Genomic DNA, 22951 nt, shown 5'->3' with positions numbered 1-22951 from the left:
GCACTGTAAAGTGACACATTTAGAGTCGCAAGATTCAGAGATAAGAAATGCCTGGTTTTGGGGCTGGGGATTTAGCTCAGTGGTAGAGCACTTACCTAGGAAGCGCAAGGCCCTGGGTTCGGTCCCCAGCTCCGAAAAAAAGAACAAAAAAAAAAAAAATGATCACACAGTTTCATGCATTCCAGTTGGGCAGGCAGATCAATACTGAAGACCTTAAACTACAAGAAAACGCTAGGAATAAAAAGCCGGGAAAGAGAAATGATGAGTGAATTCTTGAATTACAGAAAAAATATAAGCAGGAATGAATACTATCATCAAATCAGCTCAAGGATGGACACATATGTTAATGTATGTGAGGGGTGGCTCAGTGGTTAAGAACACTGGCAGCTCTTCCAGAGGACTGGGGCTCAATTTCCAGCACCCACATACGGCTCATAGCCATCTCTAACTCCAGTTCCAGGTACATGAATTATACTACCGTTTGATGACCCGTATAGGAAAGTATGAAAATGTTATTAAAACATCCCCCTTTCTGCATAACTTTATGAGACTTCCCCGTGTAAAAGAAAAGCTCGAACAAAGTTTGATAGATTTAAAGTTTTCCTAATAGAAATTGTAATGTCCCTGCTTGAAGACATTTTAAAATAGAAGATATTCACAGTGAGTCAGCCTTGTGAACAACCAGATGTTTTCTTCTGTGTGAAAGGGCTTGACGTGTGGTAGGATGCCCACTCTAACTAAGGATAGAGAAGCCCGAAAGCTCTGTTAGACCTGTCTGAGACTTGCCCTCTTTCCCTTATGGGTGATAATCTCGGCATTCCCTGTTGCTGTCCAAAGGACCTTTTCTGCAGTCTGCTCTGCCCCGTTTCACACACAGGAGTGCATGAAAAAGGATGGCATTGTCACATATCATTTCATATAACTCTAAGCATATGCCTGCCTTTTTAAATTATTACTTATGCACAGCTGCTGAAAATTGGTGTCATGCCATAGGTTGGAAGTAGGAGGTGATTTGTCACACACAATGTCCAAAAGCCAGCAGCGGAGCGGGCCACTGGAAATGGGGTTCCATTTCTGGAGTAAGGAGAAAGGTTGGATGAGGGGGGAAATGGTGAAAAATGCAGTTCAGAAGACTGGACTGAACAAGATTCATACCACAGATCCCTTCTAATCATACTTGCAGACACAGCCCATGTTCAGTCTCCTCCTTTCCCCCCTCCCCCGCCACGTACACACACACACACACACACACACACACACACACACACACACACACACGTTTTTAATCCTTTAAGTTGCTTTGAAAGTAAGATCAAGAGAGGTTAATATGGTTGTCTTGACAACAGCAGGTTAGACCTGGGAAGTGAGTTGGCTCTGTGCCGCTGTCGTATGTTCTCTTGTCTCAGGTTACATCAGACACACTAATTTATGGCACGCTAATTGCATGGGTACACTTCTCTAATAGAAAGGTCAATATAAAGATTTCAAGGACTCCTCTGGCCCCTCCCATCGAGTAGCAACATCCACTGACTAGTTGTATGTTCCCTTGGCCATTTTCTCTTCTGCTCATGCAATCTCTAGCGTGTGTACACATCCGTATATCATCATTGCGTGAGTACATGTATGTGTATGCTATGTTGATAATTTTTGACTAATGTTTTCTTTAACTATACCTGGTTTGTGTGAACATGAATAGAGTATTTTTAACACTCGGCAAGCGGGAAAGCCCTGCTGCTTACCCTCCTCTCATAGCTTCATTTGATACTTTACTGTTTATGCATTCAATGCCCACTGCAGGCTACCTTCAAGAAGTTTCTACTTGAAAATTGAAAGTGTACAAAAATAGTATCAGGCTCTTTATTAAAACCGTGAAGGAGTCTTTCTGTGGTATATCGCCTTTGCTAGGAGATGGGCCGCATGGGAAAGGATTCTAAGTACATGCGCACCTCTCCAGTGTCTGTCTGTGCACATTTGTTTATGTTAAAGGCATTTTGCCTTGACACCTGTTGACCCTGTCTGCACTTCTAAGACACCAAGCTCTCCAGTGTCTTAATAAAGTTAAGGCTTCGCTTGAATGGACATGTCAGTCTGCTATGCTTTCCCTGTGAATTTCAAGGCAGGGCTGAAGGAATCAAGTGTGTGTGCAAAATAAGCCACAGCTGTCAGTCATCCACCATGTTTTAAGTGTAAGAAAGAGACATGTATTTGTTTTATAGTTGGCATGGATACAAGCAGGAATGAGAAATGTCAAGAATTCACGGCATTTATGATTATGATTAGTTAGTTGAATCTAAGCACCTCTAGATCCAGTCGTGGATCATGTGACTTTTCCATAAAAATATCAAGCATAGATTCTGACTAGCAGTGTGCACAGAGCTCCCCTGCCAGGCAGTTAAGGTGGCAGTGTCCAGAAAGGCCTCCCTCGTGCCCGGCGATCACGATTGGTAGTTATTTCAGTCATTCACACATTTCTCATTTGCTCTGGCAGACAAGGAGCAAGCTTAGGTTTTTTTTTTTTTTTTCAATATGATCAAACCCTGGCACTGAAGTGCTTTTATAATTACTGCAATTTATAATTTTAGCAATAATTACTAAGTACACAAGAATTGTCTAAAAATAAAATAAAGATTCTTAATCTTGTTAACTCTAATACTGGCTTGCTTAGAGATGTAGAGTGAGCGGTTTTATATTCTAGCCTTATTTCTCCCAAGGTGGGCTAAGATTTGTCATACATAGCATTACGCTGTCTGAAAACCCCAGGTCAGTGCTGCGCTGTTTGAAGTGGTAACTATGCAGAGTGTATCCCAGAATGACATAGTTTAGAATGAAAGTAGTTAAGAATTTAAAAGTATCTTTTTTTTTCTATAAACGATATGGATGTAATAGTAATCTTTTCAAAACTAAATAAAGGTCTTTATGTTTCTTGGAGAAAACTACACATCGATACTTGTTATTCCTGTATTTGAGTTCACAGTGTCAAACAGTGACCTCGTTATTTGGATCCGAGCCTACCAAAACATTAACTATTAGGGCCAGGTGATTTCTCAGTGGGTGTGGCCGTGTCCCTATGATCCCGGCCTTCCTGAGCAAGCTGGTACCCAGACCAGCATGGGGTGAGCTCTGGGTTCATTGAGAGACCCTCCCTTGCCTCACTAAAAAAGGAGGAAAGTGATCAAGAAGGGCACCTGACCTCAACCTCTGCTCTCCATACATGTGCCTTTGCTTCCACGCATGCGCACACTCCACACATGCGCATGCTCAAACCAAGGGAGGCTTGAATGAGGATAGTCCCCGCAAGCTCCGAAGTTGACTACCTGGCCCACAGTTATATAACTGCTTAGGAAGATGACCTCATTGGAGAAGGTGTGTCACTGGGAACAGGGCTTGAGATTTCAAAAGACTCGTGACTTCTCCGCCCCACCCCCACCCCGACCCCCGCCACCGTGTTTTTTTGGATTAAGATGTGAACTCTCAGCTGCTGCTCCCCATCATGCTGCCTGCCTGCTGACTGCGCCACTGACGGACTCCCATCCTTCTGGAACCCGCCTCCTGTAAGCTGCCTTGGTCACGTGCTTTACCACGTACTAAAGCAGTAACTGACACAGACCCTTACTGGAAATGAAGTACGCAGCAGTAAACAAATCCTCAGAGAAGAAAAGTTTCATGGAGTAAGACGAGAGTCAGGATGTTTTAAATAAAATGAAAACGGACAAACATGGAGACTGATAAATTATTGAAGAAACTGAAAAAGAAAAGGGGGTAAAGAGGAAAGGGAAGGGAAGGAAAGATGTCCACAAGCAGCTCTTCTGTGGCTCAGTGGCAGAGAGCTGGCCTGGAGTGGGAGGCCATAGGTTCCATCCCCAGAACTGCGGTGGGGGTGGGGGAGGGGGGCTGGAGTGGGGGAGGGGGGCTGGAGTGGGGGAGGGGTGGCTTGAGTGGTCAAGATGGGAAAGAAAATTAGATGGGTCCTAGCAAATTGTCGTTCTGTTTCACAGGTTTGTTAATTTTTGTTTTTGTTTTTTCACTGTTCCAGTCGCTGTAAAAGCCAGCGAAGAAGCAGGAGCAGTTAGAAGCAGTTTATATGGAGAGCTGAGTTTATAGGGTGTTCAGAGAGGAACAAGTGTTTGTTTTTCTTTTTTGTTTATCTGTTTTGTTTGCTTGAGGCAGGGTGTCGCTGGGTAATCTAGCATGGCTCACTGAGTGGCCCAGAGTGACCTCAGACCCTTGACACATCGTTCTTGACTGCATCCCAGTTGCTGGGTGACAAGTGTGAGCCAACACTTGTACAGAACAAATCTTTAAAGTATTAATAGTCAGAACCAAAAATTGCTCACGGGACTGGAGGCAACACCCTTTGGCCTCTGCAGGCATCGGACACACATGTGGAGAACATCCATTCATGCAGGCACTCGCATACGCACAAAAAAATAAAAATAGATAAAATTGTAATTGCTCGAGGCCTCCAAGGGGCGCCAATAGCTGGAAAGGCCAGTGCCTCACTGTGACCACGATCAATGTCCTTTAAGTTTTGCTCAGTCCTGTCCTTGTCACAGGCTCTCTGGACAGCTCATCCACTGCCCATTGGAATGGAAGCTTCTTGGGGTTAAAGGTTGGGGGGTGGGGGTGGGGTGATAGAAAGAAGGAAAGAAGTGTGTCTCTTTTATAGCTAGTATAGAAGAAAGGAATCCTTAGAGGCTGAGGCTAGTGCAGACCACACAGTGAGTTTGAGGCCAACCTGGGCTATCTCAAAACCACAAAATGTAGAGTATAGGGTCAGTCGACAGGGATCGGTTTGACAGGGCCTCAGAGACCATGCTGCCCGCTGCTCTTTAACTACCTGTCAGTATTTTGAGAAGGTTTTCACTGCTCCAGCCGTACTTGGCCTTGGGAATGGCAGCTGAGATTTAATGCTTTTCTCTCCTTTTGTTTTTGGAACTCAAAAGTATATAATTTCACTTGTTTTCCAGTGTAACAATTCAGGTCAGGGCCAGTCTACCTACTGAATGTAATAGTTCTTTCTAGGGTATGGCTGAGACTCATGTAGGAGTGAGAACACAGTCCTGGCATATGCCTCTGTGTGTGTATCTAATAACTGTCTCCTAGCCGGCTACTATGTGTGAGCCTAAAGGACTCCAGTGATTAAACGGGGCATTTCGTGCCTCACAGGATTTGCAGTCTGGTAAATTTTTACTTGTAGCAAATGAAGTCTCTAAACTCTCCTATGTCCTGTTTTCTCAAAGCTCTTTGGAAAGAAAAGTCAGACTCATTGGAAGAAAGAACAGAGTTAAGCATAAATATTAAAAAAAAGATAAATATTTAAAAAAGAAAGGGAAGAAAAACCGAGATTTTAGTTTGTAGGTTTAAAATTTAATTTGATGTAGTTCAGCAAACACTCACGGAGGGCCTGTGTCCCCTGGATGGATTCTGAGGACAAAAGATGAGTAAGGACCTGGAGGGCGTATGCGACTGTAAATACTGCTGTGAAGGAAGTGCCACGTGGCTCCAAGACTCCCCATGGACCTCAGAAGGCGCGCAGAGCCTCTCCCATCAGAAGGAGCAGGCGCAGAGCCCCTCCCATCAAAAGGAGCAGGCGCAGAGCCCCTCCCATCAAAAGGAGCAGGCGCAGAGCCCCTCCCATCAAAAGGAGCAGGCGCAGAGCCACTCCTCAATCCCCTCCTAGGTCTGTGCCTTGCACCAAATGACAAAACCAGTTACACCCGTGTTGCGAAGGGCGTAGGCTAGAACACAAGCATTCCAGTACAAATGCATTTTTTTAATCATTCACAAGTCGTTACACTTTTGCATGTGGAACTGGAAGATTCTGAGGGCTGGAGGTGAGCTAAGCCAGAAGCTGCTGCTGTTTTAATTTGTCAGGCTTCTGCTGTCTTTAAACAAACCAGACCCCTGTCCTTTGACCTCGAATCTCTGCATTTCTCATTCCTCACAGCTTCTGGGAAGGCGGTCTTCAGGCACGTCTTCCTCACTGGCTTCCCAGCCACTCCACAATCTTACCGTCTAGATTCCGGTACTTCTACTTCCACAAGAGCTCTTACTCAGTGATTTCCTACTTGCTAAATCTAAAGAACAATTTCCTTCCCTTCTCTCCAAACATATGCGATGGCTTAACTTAAACTCTCATCACCTCCTTCTGTCCTTGATTGCTATCATAATGGCCCGTTCTCTCTCAACAGACCTTATGAGTTATCATCCAATTATCCCATGATGCTAATCTCCCTCCACCGTTTGCATGGTGGTTCAAACCAACACCCATCAATAAATCCAAACCGTAAGCACTATCCCAGTTTTAAGTTTCCCGACTTTCTCAACGTGAGTTTTGGGGTACTCAGCCTGCAAAGTCCCTCTCTTTCCATGAACCAACGTCACCCCTTTCGTTCACTGACACAAGGGAAGAACTTACGAATTACCTGAGATACTTCCTCCCCCCCCCCCACCCACCACGGCACGTGAATGCACAGAAGTCTGAATTCTTTTCTTCCATTCTGCCCCCTACTTTGCTACCTCACTGCTGTGATTTAGGGCACTTCTCAGGCTCACCTCTGAGAGTGATAAGGAGAATGGTAGTGGAATTGATGTCTCCCTTCAACTGTTTATCCTCTCGTTAAAATGTAGGCTGAGGTTTTCCATTTAGGGTTCTTGAATACTTCAACCTCCACCCACCAACGAAAGGTTTGGGAGAAAGATGGTTAACAGGACAAGGATGTTGTGGGCCTGCTTAGAAGTAGTCCTTTGGGGTGATTCCGATCTTCATTGTCAGGAGACCAGAAGTCTAGTCCAATAGCAAACACCAAACACAAATCATCGTGTCAGTCCAGTAGCAGACACCAGATATGAATCAACAGCAGCTGCTCTATCCAGCAGAAACCACAAGGCTCCACCAAATCTGCACAAGTCAGCAGAAGCAGCAAGAAGCAGCCAGAATTCCACGGGAAGTTCTTTGTCACATTTCTCTCCACAAAGTTAGGACAAGAGAAGACCAGCAAAGTGGTGCCGAAAGACCCCCGGAGTGGGGAGACCCTCACTCAAGTCTCGGGATGACTCGACCCCCCCCCCCCAAGAACTCACACAAGACCGTCCTTGCTGTAATCACATGAGGTTTATCGATAGGAACCAGTGCACTGTGGTCGAGGCTCGTATCCCACACAGGGGCACAGGAGTTCGACCCTGAGAGGCTGGGAGAAGAGGTATTTAAAGGAAGAAACCACAACCCAAGGGGGCAGGGATGGTGTCATTGGAAAGTGTGGAGAATACCAGTGAAAAAAATCACAAGGGGAAACTCTCTGTTTCTCAAGATTGTTTAACTTTATGGTCCACTAGTTCTTAGGAGAAGCTTCCTGCTTCTCTAGATTGTTCTCTAAGATTTTAATCTAACTTTATGGTCAGCTAGTTCCTGGGAGAGAGTTGTCAAACCAGCTGGTGTATTTGCAGTTCCAGGGCCCGACCAGTTTCTTTCTTCTGCTCTAAACTTTGTCTAGGGGGGCAACCTTAAAACTTCTACCTTTCAGTGCAAGGTGCAGTGCAGTGCAAGAGTGTCCTCTCGCTCTCTGTAGGGTTCCACCTGCATTCTTTCCAAGCATCCTAACGCTTTCTCCGTTGTCTGCTCCAGCAAAGCATCACATGCCCTCCCAAGTGTCTGCTTCAGCAAAACATCATGTGGCACAACTGAGCTTCTAAAGAAACCAGAAATTTCTACTGTGTTGAAAGTTTAAATTTTTATTGGTGTAGACTTTGATTGGGATGGATTCTTTTTAAGAGCTCCTTCCTCTGAAATACTAAGAAAAGGCACATGTTCTAGAAGCCAAGGTCGAAGGAAAATTGGGGTCAGCTACTGCTCAGAAGAGTGAGATACTCGAAAAGTCAAGGATTCAACACATGCTAGAATTTCATTGGGAAGTCTTCTAGTAAGTTCAGCGGAGTAGATTTTGTTCAGAGAAGCTGTTGATATAATCATTTTCTCACACACGTTACCAAATTTCTGGGCAGGAGGAAGCTCATTTTAACACCCTGGTCCTTGAGGCTATTTGAATTTGTCACCTTTTGCCTTCCTTTTCCAAATCTACCATTCAACACGATCAGCCAAAATGACAACAACAAATGGTTGGTTGTTCTTAATCTTGTCCCGGTGTGCAATCAGTGACCTGCCTTGAGAGGTCCACTACTAAAACCATCTTCATGAAAACACACGACTGGAATTATTGGGTGCAGGGTGAACGCATATCAGATGGGAGGAGGCCGTTTCCAGTTTGTAACTTTTCCCAGCACAGATATCGGTGCCTGACCTTTCTTCTGAAGGTCACAGTCCTCTTATGACCAAGAGGCTGTCTTCATTACATGGCGCCTCTTTATGAGGTATCGTCGCCCCATTATGGATCTCCTTGGAGTGGCTGGTTTGTTTTCATCACACGCACATGGTGACACATGACTGCTCAGGTTTCCCCTTTTAAGCTGCAGCTAGAACCCTTAGTTCCGAACTTGCCAGCTGCCTCAAATCAGATACACACAGCCCAGCATTTACATTCTCATCTCACCCCCTCCTCATTTCCCTCAGTTCCTTTCCTCCCCTCCCATTGCTAATTGATTTCTTGGTTTTTATGCACCCTTCTGAGGAATCTTAAATTCTCTCAGAAACCAGGACTGAATAAAAATGCCCAATAACATTCTGCTTCCAGAATCTATCTGATGACCCGGGTGACTGAAGAGGAGCCCTTTTTTTCAGGTCGACTGTTTCCCGTTCCTATTTTTCTTTGTTTCTTTGATCCGCAGTAACTCTTGGATAAGTTACCAGAGGTGGGGCAAACGAGAGGAATTACTGAGGGTGTGAAGGCGATCATGGCTCTGACCTGTCAGCTTTAAATATAGCTAACTAACATCAAGGGAATAGAGAGTTGGATCCGTGGTTAAGAGAATTTGTTTCTGTGAAGGGCTCCGATTCAACTCCCAGCACCCCCACGGAAGCTTACCACTTCCTCCGGCACCGGTCATGCACGTGGTGTACAGATATACATGCAGGCAAAGGACTGATATTAATAAATCTTTAAATATTGTTAGAAGCAGATGTAGCTAACATCACTTTTCAGGGCTTGGACTTGGTGAAAAGACTAAGGAAGACTTTGTATGCCCATCTCCTCCCCTGGATGGCCTGGGGAATATGGTTCACTTTCTCAGATGATCGCCCCTGTAGCTTAGGGTCATTATGCGACGTTATAGCCAAGAAGATGCTATACAGAACGTGCCGGCCCTCCGTTAGATATCCACGATTTTTCTCTCATGATTAGTAACTCAAGGGTGGACAAATCACCACTAAGGATGTTGCACCTGGCAGAGACTCTCTGTTTTCCTCTTTGAAATGAAGACTGTGACCAGCTGGACACTTTGACTCCCACCGCAGAGCTCTTAAATCTGGATAAGCTTCAATAAGTAAGCATGTTTTTCGGTGTATAGTGGAGTGCGTCCGCGCGCCCGCGCGCGCACACACACATACACACCTTCACCTCCCCACAAAGAGAAACTGGAAACAGAAGTCGGAGAGACGTGACTGTGTTGAGGACTCATACTGAGGTCAGGAACCTCGAGTTCTGGATACGATACAGATTTCAACTGCTCAGGAAATCACCAGCCAAGGCCTGCGAACATGAGCGGGGCTAATTCCGAGACACCTAAAGAGGCTCCGGCCTCAGCAAGTGAATAACTGAAGGGCCAGCCTGCTGTAGTCAGAGAACATAAGGGAACCTGTTTATCCTCATCGCAGCTTTAAGAGCAAAGTCAGAGTTTATAATGTGTTCTGGGGTTGAAGTATGTGCCCAGTGGCCGGGACAAGAAGTTAAAAGACGCCCAGCAGATGGAATCAGATACCTTTTCTGTGTGAAAGCGCTCTCTAAGCTCCTTGGGGTTTTCTCAAATTCGGCCAAATATGAATGCACAGTAAGAGATTGAATGTTGGCCTGGCGAGACGGCTCTGCAGGTAAGGGTGCTCCTGGCGTGCCTGTTGACCTCAGTCCAATCCCTGTTGTTTTTATCCACAGGGCGGAAGGAGAGAACCAACTCTTACATTATTACACTACGAGATACAAAATGCAAAATAACTAAATTTGAAATATTTAAATAGGTAAAAGGTGGAATTGAAAAGATGAACTAAAACACACACACACACACAAAACTACATCATACAAAAAGACTAAAAAGAACCAAATACCACAAATTAAAAAGTTAATTAAGTATTGGGTGAACAGCCATCTATAACTGAAGCGAGAATTCATGACTTGGAAAAAACCCTTAAGATAAAAATGAAACACAGGCTTTAAACGAGAGAAGAAAGATTTCTTTATCAAGAGAACAAAGAAAACGAGACAAGAAGCCTTTAAAAATCACATGACCCGGGTAGGATTTTTATTTTAATGTGCGGGAGGCTGAAGCAGGAGAGTCGAAAGTTCGAGGCTGGTCTCTCTGTGTATGAGTTTTGACATAAATTCTCAGAATTGAGGAAAATTTCTCAGATTTCAAGAGGTCCAGTGGATCGAGATATAAAATAACATTTCACATTTAGGCACATTGTAATGAAACCAAGCTATCTCAAAAACAAATAGAGTGCCATAATCTACCAGAAGTTTAAATAAAGACATGGAGGATATATATATATTTATATTTATATTTATATTTATATTTATATTTATATTTATATTTATATTTATATTTATATTTATATTTATATTTATACTTGACATCCCTTATGGCTTCTCTAACCCTACTAACTCTGGCCTTCCTACCACATGGCCAGGTCTACCTCATGCTGTGAATCTCTTGTCCATCTCCAAGTCTGCTGACTGAATCCTTCCTGGTTTCTTCTCCCAGAGACCCTCTCTGTGTGGAAGTACTGCTCTCCACTTCTTGCTCAACTATTGACCATCAGATCCTTATTAAAGCAAGTCACCAAGGAAGGAAGGATGAATGTTTACAAAACACCCAGCTCTCTGAGGTTCGGCAATCCATGGTTTAATATACAGAGACAACCTTCACACAGTGTACAAAAGGTTACCTCAACAAAACACACTGGTAGGAGCCCAAAGAAAAGAAGATCAGTTTAAAAAAGAAAAGAGGAAGGAAGGAAGGAAGGAAGGAAGGAAGGCAGGCAGGCAGGCAGGCAGGCAGGCTGGCTCACTATTTAGTTCCGGCTGTCCTAGAACTAATTAGCCTCCAACTCACAGCGATCCTCCTGCCCATGCCTCTGAGTGCTGGGATAGTAATGAGACCATCAGCCTTCTTATCAATGGCAATAGAATTCATAGAGAATCAAATAATACTTGAAAAATGAGAGAAAAAAAAACAGCTTAATCTGAGAACCTACATTTCAAAAAGGTCAGTGAAAGAGTGATGCTTTCAGATAAAACACTAGTCACTGAGCTCTGCGCACAGAGAACAACAAACAAAAGACATTTCCCTACTTGTTTCTGCATGTGTGGTCCAGAGAATTGAAGTCTCGGACGTTCCCCTGTCTTTCTGAGTAGATGAAGTTCTAAGAATCCTTGTTTTAAAGAAGCAGTGAACTCTGATAGAACCCCAGGAAATCCGAAAGAAAGACAGCCTTGTTCTTTAGGATGTGTCTGCTGTCACTGTTTTTCTAGAATGTGCCTTGCCGGGGGGGGGGGGGAGGGGGGTGGGACTCCAGCGCCCTCTTTCACCATCTCTGCATGAGTGTTGAGCAATTGCATTTTCACCACACTAAGGAAAAATATACTCAAGCAATAATGACCGTCAGGGACGTCTCATCACCACGTCTTGGGAAGACTATTTGTCCTGATAGAATTATAAACTAGTCACGTACAACATTTCACGTGGTAGATGTGACAGATGCTTCGTTTGAGATAAATTATTAGGTTTTTTTAAAATGCTTGGCCATTTATCTCTTCTTTTTATAGCTAAATAATTCTTTGCATCAGCAGACACTGTGTGGTCTACTCAGGAGTTAACTTAGACACTTTTGAACATCCTGCTGGATACCCTTGTTCAAATGATTGTAATCGGCCAAAAGGATAGAGACCCTGCAGCCCCCAGTCCCCATTAGGGGAATTCATTCCCGTCTCAGTAGCACAGGTAAACACACAGGCGTGATTTCGTGTGCTGTTTACGTAGAACTACTTTCTCCCATTGGGACGTGATGGATAGAGATGTTTTGTGGTGACAAGGTGCACTTGAGGTGCCTCCAACGTATCAAAATGACTCTGTTTGGCTGGTAAATATCCGTGCACTGTGGATAAGAAGCTAAGGAAATGAATGATGAAGAGATTGCCAGCAGAGAGAAGACGGGAGGTAAGGCGCAGCCATGTTCAGTGCATGCAGTGAATGGTCGTTCACATTCCAGATCCTGACTTTGGCTACAGTGATCAGTTGAGATCCTCAGTGGAGGACAACAAAGGACCCCCACTGAGTCCTTCTGAGTTCTGTGGTGCTGTATTGTTCTTGTGTGAAGGGTGCTGGCAATCTAGTAAACAGAAATTAAGATTCTCTTGTGTCACAAAACAACGTTTCTTTGAAAACAAACAAACAAACAAACCTGGTTTCTGACCAAGCAGAAACCAAGCATCAGCCTGGCACCAAAACCATCTCACTGCAGAGGAGCTCAAGAAATATGTCAGCTGTGCTTAGTTTTGCACATTATCTTTCTCCTCTTAAAGGACAACTTCAGAATTTGCTAATTAGTCAGGGTTACTGTGACAGTGTTTGAAAGTACTCCTGCCAGGGCCTCCTCCCCTGCAGGACACAACCACCCTGCATGAGAAAAGACCTGAACTAGTCCTGTGTAGACTGCACCTGAACACATATCCTACTTGAGGTTTTGAAACAAAATAACAAAAAAGATCGCGTGGTTATGGTTACTATGAAAACCTCTCTAAAGAACCTCCTTTGGAATCTTTACAAGCCATCGTGTCTTTGAAGTCTTTCTTTTGTTCTTAAGCAAAACTTCATCTGTCATTCTCAGTATTTCCAGTCAACCACCATCACCCACATGATAATCGCTACATAGTAAAGTAGGACAAAGAGGGTGGCTAACAGGAGAGACGGTGTCCATCTAGTTCCTGCAAAAGCTAGCATATTCTCCTAGGTTAACTTCAGTATTCATCAGAGAAGGAAAGTTTACACATCTGAGTCCTGTTTTTGGCCTCGGTCATCACGGTCTTGGTCAACAGTTTCGAAGGCATGAGCTGCTTCCCTGGGTAGATATTGTCATCGTCTCCCCAAGGAAATCCTAAAGAGCTTTCTGAATTTTAGCCAAGCATCCTATTTTTGTGGCTGCTCCTCAAAAGAGAATTTTTTTTTAGACACGTCTAAGAACATTGTGACAAGAAAACTATTTATGGCTTTTTTTGATAAACAATAAATTTTGGGCGCTTAAGGTTATAGGAGGTGATATATGAGGGGAACGAACAGGTTGTCTGAGATGGAAGAAACGCACTTCCTGTTGGCACCGTGAAGCTCTCTCGCTCAGCCTGACTTGTCCATAGCTAGAGATTCATGAAAAGGAAGATGCCACAGGTGACACACACGCCGCCCTTGCAAAGACTACGTCCTTGGCGATGAAGTTTTCTTTTAAGTAGAAAAAAAGGCAGCCTTTTGTTTTCTTTATTCAGTTAGCTGTTTTGACTTTTTTTTTTAGAAGTTGCTTATTTTTTTTTATTTTTTAAAAAAGAGACGTGACTCTTAGGAGATTGTGTGTGTGTGTGTGTGTGTGTGTGTGTGTGTATGTGTGTGTGTGTGTGTGTGTGTGTGTGTTTGTGTTCATTTGACTATGAGTGCATGTACATCTGAAGGCCAGGGGACAATTGTGTCATCGCATGGGTGACATCTACCATGTTTCTTGAGACAGTCACTAATGGGCCTGGAACTGCTCAGCAGAGTAGACGGACTGGCTGCAGTGCCAGGCCCCAGGTCCATTTGCCTCCCAAGTACTGGGGTCGCAAGTACAAAACACCACGCCTGGACTTAAATGAAGTAAAACGTGGGGGTGAGTATGGGACTTTAGCTGTCGACTCACATCCGTAGCCTTCCTTAGCAAAGAATTTAAAAAAAAATTAGTTATATAAGGAAAATTGATTTTTCACAGCAGAAACGATCTTTAAAAATCAAAGGGAAGCAGAGAAGACTACAGGTAGCCGAAGAAATGTTGAGAAAAAACTGAAGAAGATGTCACCACATCTGATTTCAAACCATACTGCAGAGCCAGAGTAAGAACAGGATGCTGGTACTATCAGGGACACACAAGTCAAAGGACAGAATTGAGGGCCCTGGTTATAAAGCCAAACGGCTAAACTTACCTGGGATTTTTAAAAGTTGCCAACAGTATACACTGGAGAATATATAGTCCCTTCAGCGAGTGGTGCTGGAAAACTGTTACTATATGTAAAAGGACGAAGCTACATCCTTCCCTCTCAGTCTGAGTAAAAAGGAACTCCAGTGGATCAAAGAACTCCATGTAAAACCTGAACTCTGCAACCGTTACCAGAAAAAGTTATGGAAAACACTTCAAGATAGAGGCATAGGCAGGGAACTTCTGAGCAGAAACCCAGTCTCAGGAAACAGACAACAATCAATGAGGGGACCTCACGTAATTCCAAAGCTTCTGGACAGCAATAGGAGTTAAGTGAAGCCACAGTCTATAGAGTTGGGGAATCTACGGTACCTCTATATGTGACAGAAGGTTCACATCCAGACTACACAGAGAACACACACACACACACACAAAATAACAAGAAAGCAAACAACCCCATCAGTACAGGAAACAAAGGGTTTTCAAAAGAAGAAACAGGAATGGCCGATTCGCATGTGAAAAAGAGTTCAACCTCACTCACCACCAGAGAAAAGCAAATTAAAGCTGGGATCAAATTCCACCTCATCGAAGTCAGAATGACAGGGCTGCAGTCGCCTAGGAAAACACCTCACAAGTGCTGGGGAGGGTGTGGACAAAGGGAACACTGGTACACTCGTGGTGGAATCACAAAGTGTCATACCTCACCATAGAAATCGGGATGGAGGCTCCTCAAAAGAAAAGTCAGTCTACCATGTGACCCAGCTCTGGAACTCCTGATACTTACCCAGAAGCCTCCAAGTCAACAGACCACAGATGCTTCAAATCAGTGTTTACGGCAGCACTGTCCACACCGGGTAAGTTTTGGAACCAGCTTAGGTGTTGAAGAATGGAGAGATGGATAAAGAAAGTTTCACACACACACACACACACACACACACACACACACACACACACACACACACACAGAGGGAGAGAGAGAGAGAGAGAGAGAGAGAGAGAGAGAGAGAGCGAGCATATAAGCACATACCTACATAGAGACATACACATGTATAAATAAAGAATTCGGGAGCTTTTGAAATAGTCTTTGAAGGTCCTTATGTGAAAAGACACCACGTACAATGAACAGATGTAACGAACGTTTCTAAAGTAAAGAATAAGAAGCTGTCAATCACACGGAGATCTGTTCTCCATGCACTGAAACTAGTCGTGCACAAGCGTGCTAGTGCACACTGTATGCAGTCTTATGGAGGGAGGTGTCATAGCTTTTGTCTGATTCTCAAGTGAGTCCCTCCTGTGTCTGCGTCCATCCTCTTCATTGCTCATGTGTTATCCAAGTAGAGAACACCATTCCGGCCAGACAACCCTTCCTCTGAACTCTCAGTAACCTGCTTGCTGTCAGCACACTTTGATTATCCGGTGTCCTTTGGACACTGATTTCTTCACCTGGGGTTGAGCACCGGAAGACTAGGAAGATACCCGTCTCTTTATTCAACTGGCAGTGCACAGCACATATTGTATGCTAGTTTAATCTTTACAGTTTGAAAAAAATGATTGTGTGTGTGGTGTGTGTGTGTATGTGTGTGTGTGGTATGTGTGTAGTGCGTGTGTGTGGTATGTGTGTAATGTGTGTGTGTGTATGTGTGTGGTGTGTATGTGTGGTGTGTGCTCTGTGTGTGTGTATGTGTGTGGTGTGTATGTGTGTGTGTGTGTGTGTGTGTGGTGTGTGTGTATGTGTGGTGTGTGCTCTGTGTGTGTGTATGTGTGTGGTGTGTGGTGTGTGTGTGTGTGTGTGTGTGTGGTAAATGTGTGGTACGTGTGTGTGGTATGTGTACATGTGCCATTGGACCGAGGTGGGGGTCAGAAGACAGAAAACCTCATTGCGCTGTGCTGAGATCTGCTGCTGGCCTGTATGTGTATTTTAGACAAGTTGGCCCCAAGCTTCCAGTCTGTTTGTCAGCCTGCTTCTCATTCCATGTAGCTGTCCTGGGATCACAGATGTGCATGGCTGCACATGGTTTTTATGTGGGAACTGGGTTTCAAACTCAGGTCAGCAGGCTTGTCATTCCAAGTGCTTTTATGGGTGGGGCCATGGCCCCAGCCCAATTTCCTCGGTAGCTTAATTTTTTAAAATTCTGTTTTAGGACCAAATCTCATTCTGTTGCAGGAATATAGTGACCCTTGAATCATACTGATGAATATAGCATTCTCAGTTTTCACTTTTTGAGAACATAAGATAACCCAGATACAGATGGGATCCTCTGGACACCACAGTTATTTCTCTGCACACTCAATATATAAGTGCTACATTACTTATTTACACTGCAGTTCTGTAGCATATACTTAAACTGCAGTGTTCTGATGTATGCTCCTGTTCAGTATATGTATGAAAAATGAAATTCTCTGAGATTTTCCAGAATTTTCCCCTAGGATGTTTCTTGGCATGAATAAATTAATAAGTACTTGTAAATATGCTGTGTAAACTTTTTCTGGGCAGACAGTTTGTTCACCAATGACCAAGGTAACAATCCCACCCAAACTAGCTTGCACAGTGGCCCCACTGGACATCTGTATGAAAAGTCTCATGCCAGCATGGATGGCCACTTCCCCACAGAATCTATGGCATAGATGCACAGCTGGGTCCCACCTTCCTAATTCCATATACTAATCTTCTCAAACACTTGTACCTTGTACCCGGGGAAGAATTACATACAGCTAGCTGGGAGGTGAACAAGAGGGAGTAGCTGAGATCTTTCTTTTTAGATGTATTTATTTATTTATTTATTTATTTATTTAATGTATGTGTGTACACTTGCTGTCTTCAGACACACCAGAAGAGGGCGCCGGATCCCATTACAGATGGTTGTGAGCCACCATGTGGTTGTTGGGAATTGAACTCAGGACCTCTGGAAGAGCAGTCAGTGCTCTTAACCACTGAGCCACCTCTCCAGCCCGTGGCTGAGATCTTAAATGAGGAACTAATGACCCTTCTCCCTACCACCTCGTTTTATGAAGGACCGCCAGTGGACCCTTGCAAAGGGTCCTTTGAGAACAACCACAGCTGTTCTGCTAGACAGCAATAATTTGCAGGATATTTGGTCACATGGTGAACCCTGAGATTGTTTTGTTTACTAAAAAAAGAAAAAAAAACAAAAAACAAAAAAACAAACAAAAACAAACCTGTTTGTAGTTGTGGCTCAGCCCTTAGCAAACAATGAAGGTAAAGTTAGTTTGTAGCGGGAAGCATCCCTGTTTGAAAGCAATGTCTAATTGAGTGCCAGACAAAGTGATGAATCAGAGAAAGATTTGACAGACTAGCATATGCCCAACTCTCACTAGAAGCCTGGAAAGGGAAGCTACTTAGGAGAACAGTACAGAGAGAAAGGAAGGAAGCAGTTGTACTGGGACAGTGATAGGATGGGTTACTGAGAGAAAACAGCCTGGCCCAGGTAAAGACAGAAGGAGCCAGAGCCTGAGAAGGAGCCAGAAGATTAAAACAGATTGCTAGAATTAGTTTGAGGCCAAGCAATTCAGAGCAATTCAGTCAGAAATTGAGAGAAGCCAGATTGAATCAGTCAGCTTGGAGAGGAGGTTGAGTCAGAATAGCTGAGTTGAACCAGCCAGCCAGAGTTCAGAAAGGACTGAAAAGGGTGAGCTTATTCAGCAGTGAGTCTCAGAGGCGAAAAACATGCTAGGTCTAGAATAGATTGTATGGAGGCTAGAAGCTTCCAGGATTAGGCATAGATTCGAAGTCAGGGGGAATGGGGAGGAGTAAGCCTCAAAGACGATGAGTACATCAGGAGAGTAACAGTTACCTTACAGCAGTGTCTGTTATACTCTGAGGATGGGTCCACAGCAACGGTAACTGTAGTAATTTTCAGAAGAGTCGCTTAAAGCACAGGACATTATGTGCCTCCTTCTGTGCAGTATAGTTGTAAGGATGGGGTGAAGAAGGCATGACAGGTGACTTACTGTCCTTTGTCCTCCCTTCTCCTTGCTCTCAGTACTCCTGCCTGAATTCTGGTTCAGGGAATGCAGAGCAGGGCACAACACAGGAAAGATCACAAACAAAAAGAATCGGTGTCGCTGTTGATGCTATCAGGATACTGGTGTCCCCGTTGATGCTATCAGGATACTGGTGTCCCTGCTGATGTTATCAGGATACTGGTGTCCCTGTTGATGCTATCAGGATACTGGTGTCCCTGTTGATGCTATCAGGATACTGGTGTCCCCGTTGATGCTATCAGGATATTGGTGTCCCTGCTGATGCTATCAGGATACTGGTGTCCCTGCTGATGCTATCAGGATACTGGTGCTTCTGTACCCAAACTCTTTTTCTACATCAAAGTGACTTTTCATTTCCCCACCAAGGACGACCAGCTCAGCTCAGCTCAGAGTTCATGTTCATTGCGTACTTACTACCATAGGCAACGATCTTCGGGCTGCTTCCCGTGAGTCTTACAGCTACACAAAGGGGAAAGAAGAATAGAACAAGAAGTGTTAAATGGGATGAGGGACAGAAGTGTAGTGAAGAGGACAGAATAAGAGGAGGGATAGCTGTCACTAAGGACTTTCCAAAAGTCATATGGAAGTCCACCACTGTAGATAGTCCTAAAATATACATGCACAAGACGAATTTAAGTGGAGTTGCCTTGTAACAGCACAGTTTTTTTTGTTTTGGCTAGTTTCCACTAAGCCTGGTCACTCTGACCACCAAGACCTTGCTCCTGTATTCCCAGAACTTCATTCCCACAGCTTTGTTTCTCAGATCTATGAAACTATGAAACTTTATTTCTTCAAGTTTAAGAGACTTCGAAGTTCTGAACCCTAAATGGAACATCCGTATCACAGGCCAGGGAATCATTAAAGAAGAGAGTGAGAGGATTTTAGGAGCCAGGGGTGGCAGATGTTCGCAGGACCCAAGGCAGTGTATATGCGAACTCTCAGTGATTGTGACAGTGTGCACACTATGTGCACAGAACCAAGTCAAACAAAGTCTCAGCCTGGAGGGGGTAGAGGAAAGAAGGCATGAAGTCCAAACCCTAGCCGGGGAGCCATCAGCATGTCATAGATGCTGGGAGAGGGAGCGTCAACGTCAGTGTGGTGGGCTGACCACACGGCACGGCAGATCTCACACGCAAGAGTGTTTGGAAAACGCAAAACAGATTGGGTGAACTTCTCAGAGAATTAATGTATTATTTTAAAAATAGCCCTGTGATAGGCATACTATAATTTTCTCTGCCTTATACACGGAGCATAGGACTTAAATATGGTTTAATGTTCTACGCAATGTCATACCCTTAATAGCAATGAAACTAGAATTATATTCTGGCTGTCTAGGTGCAGAGTCAACACTGATGGCCCGCCCGGTCGCGTCCTTTCATCAAAAGCTGAAGCAGGACAGTAGCAAGGAGCTAACTTTCTAGAGCAGCGTCAGCATTTGGAACCGGCTAGAAAAGAAAAAAAAGTCAGGGGAGGAGCAGTTTTATGACTTGCTTTTTTCTTCAGGGGGTGTGTGTGTGCGCGCGCGCGAGAGCGCGCGCCCGTGTATCTGTCTGTCCGTCTGTCCGTCACGAGGGGACATTCCCATTCTTCTGTTGCTATTGTTTTTGTGTCTTTGAGACAGCATCTTCTTAGGTCTCAAACCCAGGACAAAAGGCTGAGGTGGCTGTTTAACATATCAAAGCCAGCTTGGTTGCCCGGTTCTCCCTGCACCTCTCAGTCCTTATCGTTACAGGATATGGCTAGCACGCCCCGCCCCCAACCCGAAAAGTCTCCAATCCAGGGACTGGGCTGCCCTTCTCCCAGACTTCCTACTCTGTATAACTCAGCCCTTTCCTCTTTGTCTAGCCTCTACGTTCCTAGCCTCTCAGGTACCCCTCTTCCCACGTGGCCTGGCTCTGGGTCTTGCTCACAATGGATTCTCCCAGACAGCTGCCCCTGCCTTTGCCTATGCTCTCACTTTTATCTGATATAAACCTTCTCCTTCACCATCCATACCTAGGAGCAGTCACGTCTTTCATGTTTGTTTGTTTGTTTTTGTGACAAGGTTTCTCGTGTAGCCAGGACTGCTCTGGAGCTGGCTCTGTAGACCAGGCTGGCCTCAAACTCAGAGGTCCACCTGCCTTTGCCTTCTCAGGGTTGGGATCAAAGGCGTGCGCCGCTGCCTCTGCCCGACATGTCCTTCCTTTTTTATTTCTTTTTTCTTTCAGGTCTCAACTTCAGCTTTGGCTGAAATTTACAGCGACTCGCCTGCCTCAGCTTCCTAGTTAGCGCTGGGATTATAGTAAGAGCAACCACGGCCAGCTGACTTTTTTCATTCTCTTATTAAGTATATAGTTCTGTAAGTATATGTAAGTAAGTATATAGTTCTGTCTCGTATTTCAGCGTATGGAGTTCTTAATGAAATGTGGTCCAGTATTTGAGTAAAAGCACCACTCAGTGTCACTTTAATTTTTATTTTTTTCTTAACTAGGATAAATTTCAATATACTTTTTAAAAAATAATTGTTTTTATTTAAATATTTATTTTTTATTTTATGTGTATAAGTGTTTTTTGAGTAGATGACCATGATATTATGCACCATGTGCATGAAGGGTTGTGGAAGCCAAAAGAGGGTATTGGATCCCCCTGGAGTTCCTGGGGCATCTGAGCTGCAATGTGGGTGAGGAGAACCAAATTCAGGTCCTATGCTCTTAACTACCAAACCATCCCTTCAGCCCCTAGAGCCCGCCCTCCTTCGTGACTTTTCTTTTTAACAGTTTCTTACTGTATGTCCCTGACTAGCCTGAAATTCCCGGTGTAGACCAGGCTGGCCTCAAACTCACAGAGATCCACCTGCCTCTTTGAGCATACACTCTCACTCAAAACACAAGTGCACGCCTCCCACCCCCCAAACACTAGTGCTGGGATTAAAGGTGTGTGCTACTGCTTTGATGGGCCCTCCTTGTGACAGTGGAAGGGTCACTGTCAAGGAGCACTCACTGCTAGCTTGAGTTTTCTAGAATTGGCGTCATTTCCTCACAAGTGACTATGTTAGCTTCACAATAGAGCTCGTATTTCTTCACTCTAGAGCGGTGGGTCTCAACCCCCTGAGGAGTGTGTGTGTGTGTGTGTGTGTGCGCGCGTGTGTGATCAGATATGCTGCACATCAGTTGTTTACATCACAATCCATAATGGTAGCAAAATTACACTTATGAAGTAGCAACAAAGATAATTTTATGGTTGTGGGATGGGGAGGCGTCACCACAACAAGAGCAACTGTGTCTCATTAGGAAGGTTGAGAACCACTGATGTAGATCTTGGTACTATCACTGCACAGATGTATACATGTATTACACGTATACACACACATGCACACATACATTCCAACCCCAAAACATGGTGTCTCATTTGAATAATTTTCTATGTAAAGCTCTACATATAAAGGTAAGTGCTGATAAAAATCAGTGATTTGGATGTTTTGTTTTTGTTTTTGTTTTTTTGTTTGTTTTTGTTCTTTTTTGTTTGTTTGTTTTTTGAGACAGGGTTTCTCTGTGTAGCCCTGGCTATCCTGGAACTCACTCTGTAGACCAGGCTGTCCTTGAACTCAGATCCACCTGCCTCTGCCTTCCAAGTGCTGGGATTAAACATTAGTATTTTTAAGATTTATTTTAAAAGTATAATTGTGACGTGTTTGTGTGTGTGTGTGTGTGTGTGTGTGTGTGTGTGTCTGTGTGTTTGTGTGAAAGTGTCTTCTGAGTCCAGAAGATGGTGTCTGTCGTTGGATCCCTTTCCTCTCAGATAGTTCCTTGAACTGTGTCAGGTCTAAAACATGCGATACCTCTGAGATTTGAGCAGGAGCTAAGGAAAGTGTTAAATTACATTTTATTTAATTTAAGGCAGCCAAGTACAAACTGCTTACATGTTTCATAATAGGACTTAAAATGTAACTCACAGTTGGATTTTAAGAGAATGGATTTTTTTCTTTGAATTACACAAGTTGTTTGTGCATTGTTGTTTGGCTTGCATGTATGTCCATGTTCCCTGCACAAGCCTAGTGCCTATGGCAGTCTGAAGGGGCATCAGGAGTTACAGATGGTGGTTATGATCCTGTGGGTGCTAGGAATCGAACCTGAGTCCTCTGGTTGAGTGGCCAGTGCTCTTAGCTGTTGAACCATCTCTGTAGTCTTTTGCAGTTTTTTAATTCCATCTATGGAGATTGAAAAAAATGCACAAAAATATAGTATTTGACGTTAGCATCAAAACACATGGGACAAAAGGTGGCCATTAGCAGTTGATTTAACAGAAAAATCTGGCATGCTCATCTGGCTTTGAAAAGATTGAAAGGTAGATTTCACTGATACTGCTCCTAACAAAGTAGCGCCAGGGCTCACGGATTTCAAGACGGAGAATATACTGTACTGTTCCGTGCCTGTGTTCTTCCCAGCTCTCAGCCTGACACCGCACGTGGAGGCGACACTTGTCATGTAATAAATGCTTAAACCGGCAGAGCTATGGGAGCGCTGCGGTCATCTGCTGTGGGTCTGTTATTACTTGGCAAGTATAGAATAACATTTTCAAAACATTCAACTTCAAACATCAAAGTCCTCATGAGATACTCGGATCTCAAGTGCATCTGTTTCCCAGAGGCCCGTG

General features: G+C 44.1%; 1 protein-coding gene across 1 annotated transcript in view; it reads left to right on the top strand.

The window, feature by feature from the left end:
- Positions 1-22951, top strand: part of LOC148004955 (uncharacterized) — a 42883-nt gene that overhangs the window by 10820 nt on the left and 9112 nt on the right. Inside the window, exon 3 of the mRNA XM_087559366.1 lies at positions 20527-20657. The gene's annotated coding sequence lies outside the window, so the exon portion shown is untranslated. The remainder of the gene's footprint in view (positions 1-20526; positions 20658-22951) is intronic.

The sequence above is a fragment of the Rattus norvegicus genome, chromosome 7, assembly GCF_021556685.1.
Source record: "Rattus norvegicus strain SHRSP/BbbUtx chromosome 7, alternate assembly SHRSP_T2T, whole genome shotgun sequence".
In the NCBI taxonomy this organism is placed as follows: Eukaryota; Metazoa; Chordata; class Mammalia; order Rodentia; family Muridae; genus Rattus; species Rattus norvegicus.
Note: the sequence above shows the minus strand (reverse complement) of the source record. Positions and strands in the feature narration are given on the sequence as shown.